Consider the following 9437-nt stretch of genomic DNA (forward strand, 5'->3'; position numbering starts at 1 on the left):
GGAGTGGCTTATCTAGTGGCTCTGGTGAGAGTCTCTCACGAGGTTACAGTCAAGATGTTAGCGAGGGCTGCGGTCATCTGAAGGCTTGCCCGAGGCTGGAGGATCTGCTTCTAAGATGGTGCGCTCATGCGACAGCAGGAGGCCTCAGTTCCTCACCACATGTGCTTCTCCATGGGGCTGCTTGAACACCCTCGTGACATGGCATCAGGCTTCCCCCAGGAAGTGATCCCAGAGAAAGAACGAGAGAGGTCACGTCGTCTTTTATGACCTAGTGTTAGATGTGACGCACCATCACCTTTGCCATAACCTCGCCATTCAAAGCGAGTCACATAAGGCCAGCCCACACTCAAGGGGAGGGAAATTAAGTTCTACCTACTGAAGAAAGCAGTACTAAGAGTTTATGGACGTATTTTAAAACTACCAGTGGTATCTCATTGTGGTTTTGATTTGCATTTCTCTAACTAATGAGGTTGAATACCTTTCCATGTGTTTACTGGCCATTTATGGATTAATTCTTTTATGAAATACCGATTCAAGTTTCTTTCCCAATTTCCTTTTGGGTGTTTGTGTTTTCTTGTTGATTTGTAAAAGTTCTTTATTTATTCTGGATATGAGCCCCCGCTCAGTTATATGTGCTGCAAATACCTTCTCCCAGCTTTAGCTTGCCTTTGCATATTCTTAATGGTATCTTTGATGAACAGACATTCTTAATTTTAACGTAGCACAATTTATCAGTCTCTTTATGGTTTGTGCTTTTCCTATCCTGCTTTAAAAACCTCCGGCCACCCTAAAATCATAAAGCTATTTTCTTGTGTGTGATGGCTTGGCTGGGCTGAACTGCAGTCCTCAGAACGCCCTTTCTAGTTAGGCTTTCAGTTGGGGGGGTCCACAGGGGTGACAAGGGATAGTCTCTCCTGGGAGCTGGAGGACAGAAGAGAGGCAGCAAGCACGGAGCGCGCACACCTTCCCCAGTTGTCCAAACGCTGGCCCGGTAGCACTGGGAAGGGATTCACAGACGTGACTGAAGCCCCAAGTCAGCTAATGCAAAGGGAGCGTATCCTGGGGGGCCGGACTCGATCTGTGGGAAGGCCCTTACAAAGGAAAGGGCTCAGCCATTCCCTGCGCCACACTCCACAGCCACTGGGTCTTCCTTCCTGACCAACTGCCCGGCAGACTTCAAGACCTCAGACTTGCTTCTCCAGTCCCCACAACTGTGTAAGTCATGTGATAAAGACACACACACACACACATGCACGCACATGACCACCTACTGGTCCTGCTTCTCTGATTGAACCCTGACTGATACACCCGTATTATCTTTTAAAGATGTGTTGCTTTGTCTGAACCCAATCCACTTGATTCTTTCGTGTCTGGCGTCAGATGGGGGTCAACGTTTGTTTTCTCCCATTTAAACACTCAATAATTCAGCTCTGTTTACTAAAAAGCCCTTCCTTTCCTACTGCTTTGCCAGCTTCGTCATAAAGGAAGAATGCATATATTCACGACTCTGCGTTTTCTAAGCTGATCTGCTTTGGCCACCATGAAATTCAGTTTCAAATTTGCTGCCCACTTTCAAGAATATGTCAGACTTGATGACATGATTTCTGAATACCAATTTACCACTGACTTTACCCTCTAATTCAGCCCCTTATTTTCCCTGCATTCTGGTGCCCAGTAGATGCTCATTAAATCTCAGCTTCCTCCCTTTCCCTTGCTGTGGAAAAAGAGAGCCCTGGAACTGAGCTACAGAATGGCTGGCTCTCTGTGAGGGGCACAGGGGGTAGTGAAGTGGTCCCACAAGCCCTTGTGACTTTGTTGGGAGAGGGATGGGTGGTGGAGGTAATCTGAACATGAGACCTGTCACAGTGTGCACTGTCCGGGTGGCCATGAAGCAGGCCACACAGACCGGGCATGGAGGCGCAGGGCAGGCACAGTCCCCATCCCACAGGGACAGGGGTCAAGAGGGTGGGCATTACACATGTGCTTTACATTTTAACATGTAGTTTGTTAAAATTATAAACATGGTATAAAAACATTCCTTTGCTATCTTGACAACAGTTGCTCTTGAGCGTGGGTAGGACAATCCCCCAACCTAAGCCAGCATCGTTTCCCATTCGTCTGCGTCCTGTCGGACCCCGTCCACACAAACGTGGGATCTTTTCCACACAGCGGCACCAGCCAAAGTGAAGCAGCCAGTCCTGCTCTTCTTCCTGCAACATCATAACCAATGGCCTTTGGCCCCTGCCTCCTTCTGGACCTGGCCACAGCGCTGGCCCATGAGGGGTCCGCCCACAGAAGTTTGCAAGACTGGACCCATCACTGGTTAAGTAAATTATGGCTCCTCCATACCATGAACTACAATGCAACTCCAAAAACGGATACGCCCCGACACCAAGTGGACTCCTCCATAAGACTGTTGAGTGAAAAAAGCAACATGAGGAACAGCGTGTAGCGTTCACTGCCGTTTCTGCAAAAACTGGGGGAAAGGGAGATTTACACACATATTTGCTTGAATACACAGGAAATATCTCTGGATATACATCTGAAAGGACATACAAGAAACGTGATACTGGCTGTGTAGGGAGAAAGGGTGGTGGGGCCGGGCACGAGTGAGCCTCCACCCCAGCCTTTGACAGCTCTCTCGCCATGTGAGCCATGAGGAGACTCTGCCTTCTCACAAAATCAAAACAACTGTTCCAAGAAAGAAAGAAAAGAAGGAAGGAGGCGTCAAAGGCCTAAAGGAGCACGGCTCCCCAGCTGGGCCAGGACCCGGAGACCTGAGAGCGGGAGGAGCGGGCTCCGCCGCCCTGTGCAGGAGGCCATCGCCGCCAGCCCGCCAGCCCCGGGCCAGATGCGCCAGCTCCCGGGCTCCCCGACGCTGCTCTGGCAGGAGCCCCGCCAGAGGCCCGCAAAAGGCGGCTGCCACGCTGCCAGCATCCCCGGGGCTTCTCCTCCCCTCGGCTGCTGGCAGAGGCGGCCCTGTTTCTTGGCAAGGCTCCCAGTGTGAAGAACGCCGTGGCCGTGGGCCGCGTCTACATACAATGGCTCGGACATGGTTCGAATTAGGAAAAAGCTCTCTGCACCTCTGCGCGCCAAACCCCATTCCCTGCCGCAGCCCGCAGCCGGCAGCCGGGCGGCAAGAGGAGCCCGAGGCCGGTGTGGGACGGGGCAGGGGGGGCACGCGTGGGCTCAGGAAACAGCCTCATGAGCTCGTGAGGGGTCAGGCGCCGCGAGCCCGTGGGCGTGGGTGTAAACAGGCAAGTGCACGCGGCTATGGGCAGGCGTGCATGTGCACGTGTGAACCTGGGTACATGTGCGCATGTGGAACAGGCCCTGTGTGTGTCAGAGAAGCCTGGCCCTGCAGCAGGGTATGCAGCTAGGGGCCATTCCCATGGGCTTGCAAGGCTGGGGACAGAGGCCAGCGTGATGTGACCCACCTGTGGATTCCAGCCCCTGCTTCCCTACTTGCCAGCTGGATCTCCAGAAAATTCCCTGAGTGCTGAACTTCAGTGGCTTTGTCTCTATGACACAGGTGAGTGGTGAGGACTCAGTGAAGCAAGATGTGTGAGGGGCCCCACACACCTTATGGACACCGACACTCAACAAACGCAGCCCCGGTCCCTGGCCTTCCTGCCAAGGGTGCTCTGAGCTGCCTCTGTTTCTGGCTTGGACTCTGGACCCCACTGATGGGGTTTTCCGGTCCTAAAAGTACACGGCTTTCCCCACAGGCCAGCTGAGGTCAGAGCTTGTAGCCCAGGGCCGAGGGTAGGGCCTGGCGTGAGGCAGGTGAGAGGCCCCAGGCTCAGGGGACAACGGCCCAGGTGACCCCCTCTGGACTTGCCCAGCCCAGCGAGGACGACCATCCAGGCATCTGTGCTGAGCCCACAGAAGGCCACGCTCCGAGACGGCCCCACCCGGCCACAGCGACCACAGGACCCTGCCCGCTCCCCCAGTGGGGCTCTCTGGAGCAGGCTGGATGCCTGCCCGCTCTGACTCTCTCTCCTCCTGGCCCCAAATGCTCAAATGCAGAGGCAGAGAGCCCACCTCTGGGCCCCAGGCCAAGAGAGCAGATCTGCAGGGAGCAAAGGACCGAGCAGAGACCCTCCCCAGACGTGGCGGCCAGCGTGCCAGCCTCTGCCAGCTGCCCTCCTGATCACCCCCCTCTGCCCACTCGACAGTCTCAGCGGGCCTCCTGTCACCTCCAGCCAGCGGGAGGCACCGGTGGATCTGGCAAACAGAGGTGGGCCGTTGATTCCGCCAGCCCCTTCCCTGCCACGCCCCTGCAGCTTGGCGCCACCACTGGGTGCCCCCCATGCCAGATGCTGTGTGGTCTCCTATGGCTGCCCCCGAGGTTTGAAGGTGCCAAGCTTTGCTCACAGGACTCTGACCAACACACTGGCCCAGACCTCCCCCCTGAGCTCCAGTCACAGGACCAACTGCCCACTGGCCATGGCCACAGGTGGCTGCCCATCGGCTGGTGTGAGCCCCCCAGAGGCTCTGCTCATCAGGGTACGCCAGACCTAAACGGTGATGGCAGGAAGCAGCCAGCAGACACTTGTCTGGTCTCCTTCCCTCATCCCACAGAGCCCCAGGCTAACCACATCCTCACCTGCACCCCCAGCCTGCATGGCCACCTTCCAGCTGGACCACGACCTACCGGCCACAGCTCCTACTTTGTCGCCCTCCCTACCCCCATGTAGTTTCCACACAGCAGCCAGAGGGACCTTTTGAAAGGGAAAAAAAGGAATAAAACAGGAGAGAAAGAGAGTCGCTCCTCTGCTTAAGCCCTTCCGTGGCTTCTCTCCCCTTCAAACAAAACCAAACTACTTACCATGGCCTGGAGCAAGACCCCACAGGAGCCGAGCCCTGACCCCCTCCCCGCCTCATCCTTTCCCTCACTGTGCTCCACATCAACAGGCCAAGTTTGTTTGAGCCTCAGGACCTTTACACTGGCTGCTTCCTCTGCCTGGTGATCTTTGAAACTCTGCTCTCTGCTCCTCCTCATCATTCTGGACTCTCCTGAAACATCACCTCCTCAGAGAGGCATCCCTGATTCCCTCCATGAAAGAGCCTGCCTCTGCCCAGCCTCTCTGTGCCTGACTCCTCCTGCCGTCTTTATCAAGTGGATGTGCACTGGCAGCTGGACCGACAGGGTCCAGCGACGAGCACCTGGTATTCACACAGCTGCTGGCCTGGCACTGCCCCAGGGGAGAACGTGCTGTGGACTTACTCTAGACCGGACCCTGAGCAGGGCTCCGTGCATGCTGACCGCACACAGCCCGACAGCCTGCACGCAGCCTGCTCTGCTCAGAGGGGATTTTTGAGTAGTCAGCATCATTATCTTTCTCAGTTGAATGACAAATAGGAGGGTGCCAAGCTGGGCAGGGCCCTGGTCTGCCTGACGCTCTCAGGGGGCTTCTCAAGAAGGAGTCCATCCTCACGGGTGTGATGTGCAGGCTGATGGCTCCAGGCCTCCAGGTCTCAGGACAGGGGGGACGGGGGCAGGAGATGTGGCTCCCCACGTAGCTCCCACCTTGGCTGGCCCATTCCACAGGGCCTGTCTTCTCCTGATAGCCTTTCCCGGCTCCTGCCGCCCTCCAGCCCTGGCCTGGCCTCACCTCTTGCCCCTCTCCCCCACAAGGGCCTCCTTCCATTGCTCAGGTGTGGCCCCGCCCTGCCCCCCTAACCCAGAGCCTCGGGGCTGTTCCTGGGCTGGTCGTGCTTCCTCACCCCACACCACACCCACTGGCCAGCTGCTCAACCTCCTCCTCAGGAGCCCCCTGTCCCCACCCCCTGCCAAGTGGATGCCAGAGCCACACATCTCACCCCGTCCCACCCAGCCCCACGGCAGCACCTCCAGTTATAGAGTTACCTGCTTCTCCCAGGAACTGTTTAGTGCTTGTCCACCCACCACCACCCCCACCAGACCCGGAGCTCAGGAGGACAGGAACCACGGCTGTGCATTCAGCATGAAATCCCCAGCACCCAGAGCAGATTACATGCTCCTGAAAGCTTTGTGGAAGGAAGAGACGGAGGGAAGGATAGAAGGAGAGGAGGAAGGAAGGAGCCAGCTGAGGCAGAACGCCAAGTTCTTGTCCTGTTCTGTCACTAACCTGCACCCGATCCCACAGTCGGGCAGGAGGGACCCAGGATCCTGAGGAGAAGACCGGCAGGGACAAGGCGGGACAGGAGACCTGGAATCTTTCTCCAGAAGGTCCAGGTTAGGGTCGGAAAGACACATCCCCTCAGCGGTAAGCACAGACCAAACCTCACGCAGCCGCTCCTGGAGGCAGGGAGCCCGCGGTCTTGCAGGGGGACGTGGACCCAGCGGCCACATGCTGCAGCCAGGGGCAGCCCACCCTGCGGAGCCTGGGTCTCCTCGGCTGGGGCGCGGGGCGTGCAGTCCTGCCCATCACGCAGGCAAGGACGCCGTGTTCAGGGCTTGATGCTGTCGGAGTGTGTTAACGCCGCTGTCCCCCTTCTCTTGGGATCCCAGCCCACCCGTTTACTCTGGCTGGAGGCGCTTCTCTGGACCCCAGAGGCCCTATCCTGAGGTGTGAGGCCGGGCCTCCATCCGAGGTGCCGAGGTTTGGGGTGCCCCTTCCCTGTGGAGGGGTCCACACATCTCTGCCAGAGCCCACCCCGCCGGTCAGTCTCCTATCCACCCTTCAGGGTCCTAGACACCGTGACACCAGCAGGGAAGGGCTCTGGGCGACTTGGGTACCTCCTGAAGATCCCCAAGCCTCCAGTGTCTCAGCCAAAGGCGGCCACCGAGCCTGCGTGCAGATCTTCCCGGGCTCCCGGGCGCCGAGGATGCCCAGGAGGGAAACCAGGCGCGGAGGGGCCCCTGTGAGCGCTCCCGGGAGAGAGAACAGTCACCGTGCGCGCGCGGCGCGTCCCCGGGTAAAGAGAGGCCCCCTCACCGCCCCCAGAGCACACCAAGTGGAGCGCCGAAGAGGACGCTGGACTCTGTGGGGCAACCGAGGGGCCATAGGGAGGGGCTGGGGACCGCCACCGCCCCACAGATTTCCTTCTGGAGGGAGCAGTGAGGCCGGGTGCCGACCGCCCCACCTCCGCTGGACACGCTCCCCACTGCCCGTCCCTGGAGCTCACACTCCTTCTCTCCCCCTCTCCTCGTCCCAGGTGGGCCGCACGCTCAGCCCTCCATTCTGGGCAGTAGTGGCTTCCTTTGCGTCCTCCTGCAGGGACTGGCGGACGTAGGGGAGGGTTGCTGATGGATGGTGATTGTCCGGTGAAAGCTGAGCGCCCTGCGCCCGCAGGGAGGACGACGAGGGCCTTCCGGCCGGGTCTGGGAGGCACTCGGTGGGGCGATTGCCCTCGGCTCCATTTGGTACTAACGGTAAAAATATCAGCCGAACTTGGCTCCCTACTTTAAAGAAACGTTAGACTCACTGACTAGACACAACTTCTCAGAGTTCGACATGTGGACGTGTATCATGAGCACCTTTTTAAACCCGCATTTTCTAAAATGCTTTTAGCTTTCTAAAACACTTTTACACTTAGGATTATATGGATATAACTGCGCTGAGAGAAGTATAGCCACTACTAATAATTCCACAGTGCAAATGAGAAAACGAGGGATTCACATCAAATAACCATGTGAGTGGGCACAGGAAAGACTGATGCTCAGGGAGAGGCCAGGCGTGCCAGGACTAGGATGCTCTCTACACTTGCTGCCTCGTCTAACTTTATCTCACGAGGACCCTTGGAAGTGGGAAGGGGCATGAGGCCCACTCTACAGACGAGGAGACTGAGGCTCTGGGGTCAGGAGCTCCCCCAGCTCTCACAGCCAGAGGAGAGTGGAGCTGAGCCACGGTTTGGTTTATGACATTGTTAAGCCAATTGTTAAGCCAGTCGCCTCTGGGCTGTGAAAGACCACTGCCGCTTCACTCGGGGAAGTTCTGGCTGCTTTGGGACCTCCCTTCCAGAATGAAGGAACTTTCAAGAGTGAAAGAACAGATGGTACGGCCCGTCTCATGGAGACTCATGTAGGGACCTTAGAACCTGGGCATTGGTCCCATGCCCACCCCTGTCTGGCTGGGTCCCCTTAAGAAGTCCCCTCAACCTTCTAATCTACAATAGAATAAACATCATCAGATCGCGTGAGGGTCAATGGACACAACCGAGGTAGTTATGGGTCAGGTTGTCCTTCCAGGCATGGTAGGAGGCTGTGGCCCTGGCCTCCTGGAGTTGGGTATGCTTACGTGGCTCACTTTGGCCAGGGAGCAGACGTGACCTATGTCACTTCCAGGAGGAAATTCTAAGAGCTGGTTCACAGTAGTCCCATGGTCCCTTTTGTCTTGCCTTGGTGATAACAGAGACAAGAGATGGAGCCCAGGTCCTTAAGCAAAGAAGCTCAGTCCCCAGCTGATCCACGACAGCCATGTAGTAGAAGGGAGCCATGTGTTGCTTTCAGTTGCTGAGATTTGGGGGATGTTTGTTACAGCAGCAAACTCTAGCCTATCCTAATTGATACAGTAATATATTTGAAAATAGTACATGTTCTAGACAAATGCTTCATTATAACATGTATTTGCCTCACTCTTCTCATCTATAAAGTTGGGCTCATCCACCCTGAGGACTAAATGAATAATACATATAAATGAGCACATACATGCTTGGCATAGAGTATGCGTTATATTTATTAACTCTTATTATTAATGTTATTATCCTTGCTCTTATTTCTTTTTTGTCTTTTCCTCCATAAGCCCCAGCTCTTAAGCAGGACCAGCTCAGAGGTGTGTAAGAAGAGGTCGCAGGCCTGCACAGGGTAAGAGGCTGTGGCTGAGATCCCAGCATACAGCGTCACCTCAGGAAGCTCCATTCTTGGTGGAAGGGCACATTGTACTGTGCAAAGAGGGATAACGAGGACCCTTGTCTGTTTTAGCTCAAAGTGGGGGAAAACGATCGCTGAGAATTTGTAAACTCAAGACTCACTTCACATAGGTTTAGGATTCAAATGTATTGTACCTCGTGGCCTGGGTACCACAGTGAAGAGTGTTCTTGAGCTGAGCACAGCCCGCGGACACCCGGCACAAGTAGATGCTAATCCTCTCAACCCAAGTCACAGAGGAGCAGCACAGAAACAGCCCCAGTTCACTGGCCAAATGGCAAAGCAGTTGAGGAAGTGGGTCCTCAGGAGCAAGAGTCAAAAGAAACGACAAACAGAATCAGGCCTCCACATACTTCATACGATGGGATTAGCTAATAAGGACTATAAAATGTAAAATTATTAAACACATGAAAGAAGAAATGGAAATTATTAGAAAAGAGCAGAGTATTGTGTAAAAACAGAAGGCGGTTGCTCAGATAAAATGTCATATGCCGACGTGTTGGCCTCAGGCACTTCTCGTTTCCCAGGATTCCTCTATCAGTGTTGCGTTTGACTGCAAGTAAGAGAAAACCCAACTGACAGC

This window comes from Equus asinus, chromosome 4, assembly GCF_041296235.1.
Source record: "Equus asinus isolate D_3611 breed Donkey chromosome 4, EquAss-T2T_v2, whole genome shotgun sequence".
NCBI classification, from domain to species: domain Eukaryota; kingdom Metazoa; phylum Chordata; class Mammalia; order Perissodactyla; family Equidae; genus Equus; species Equus asinus.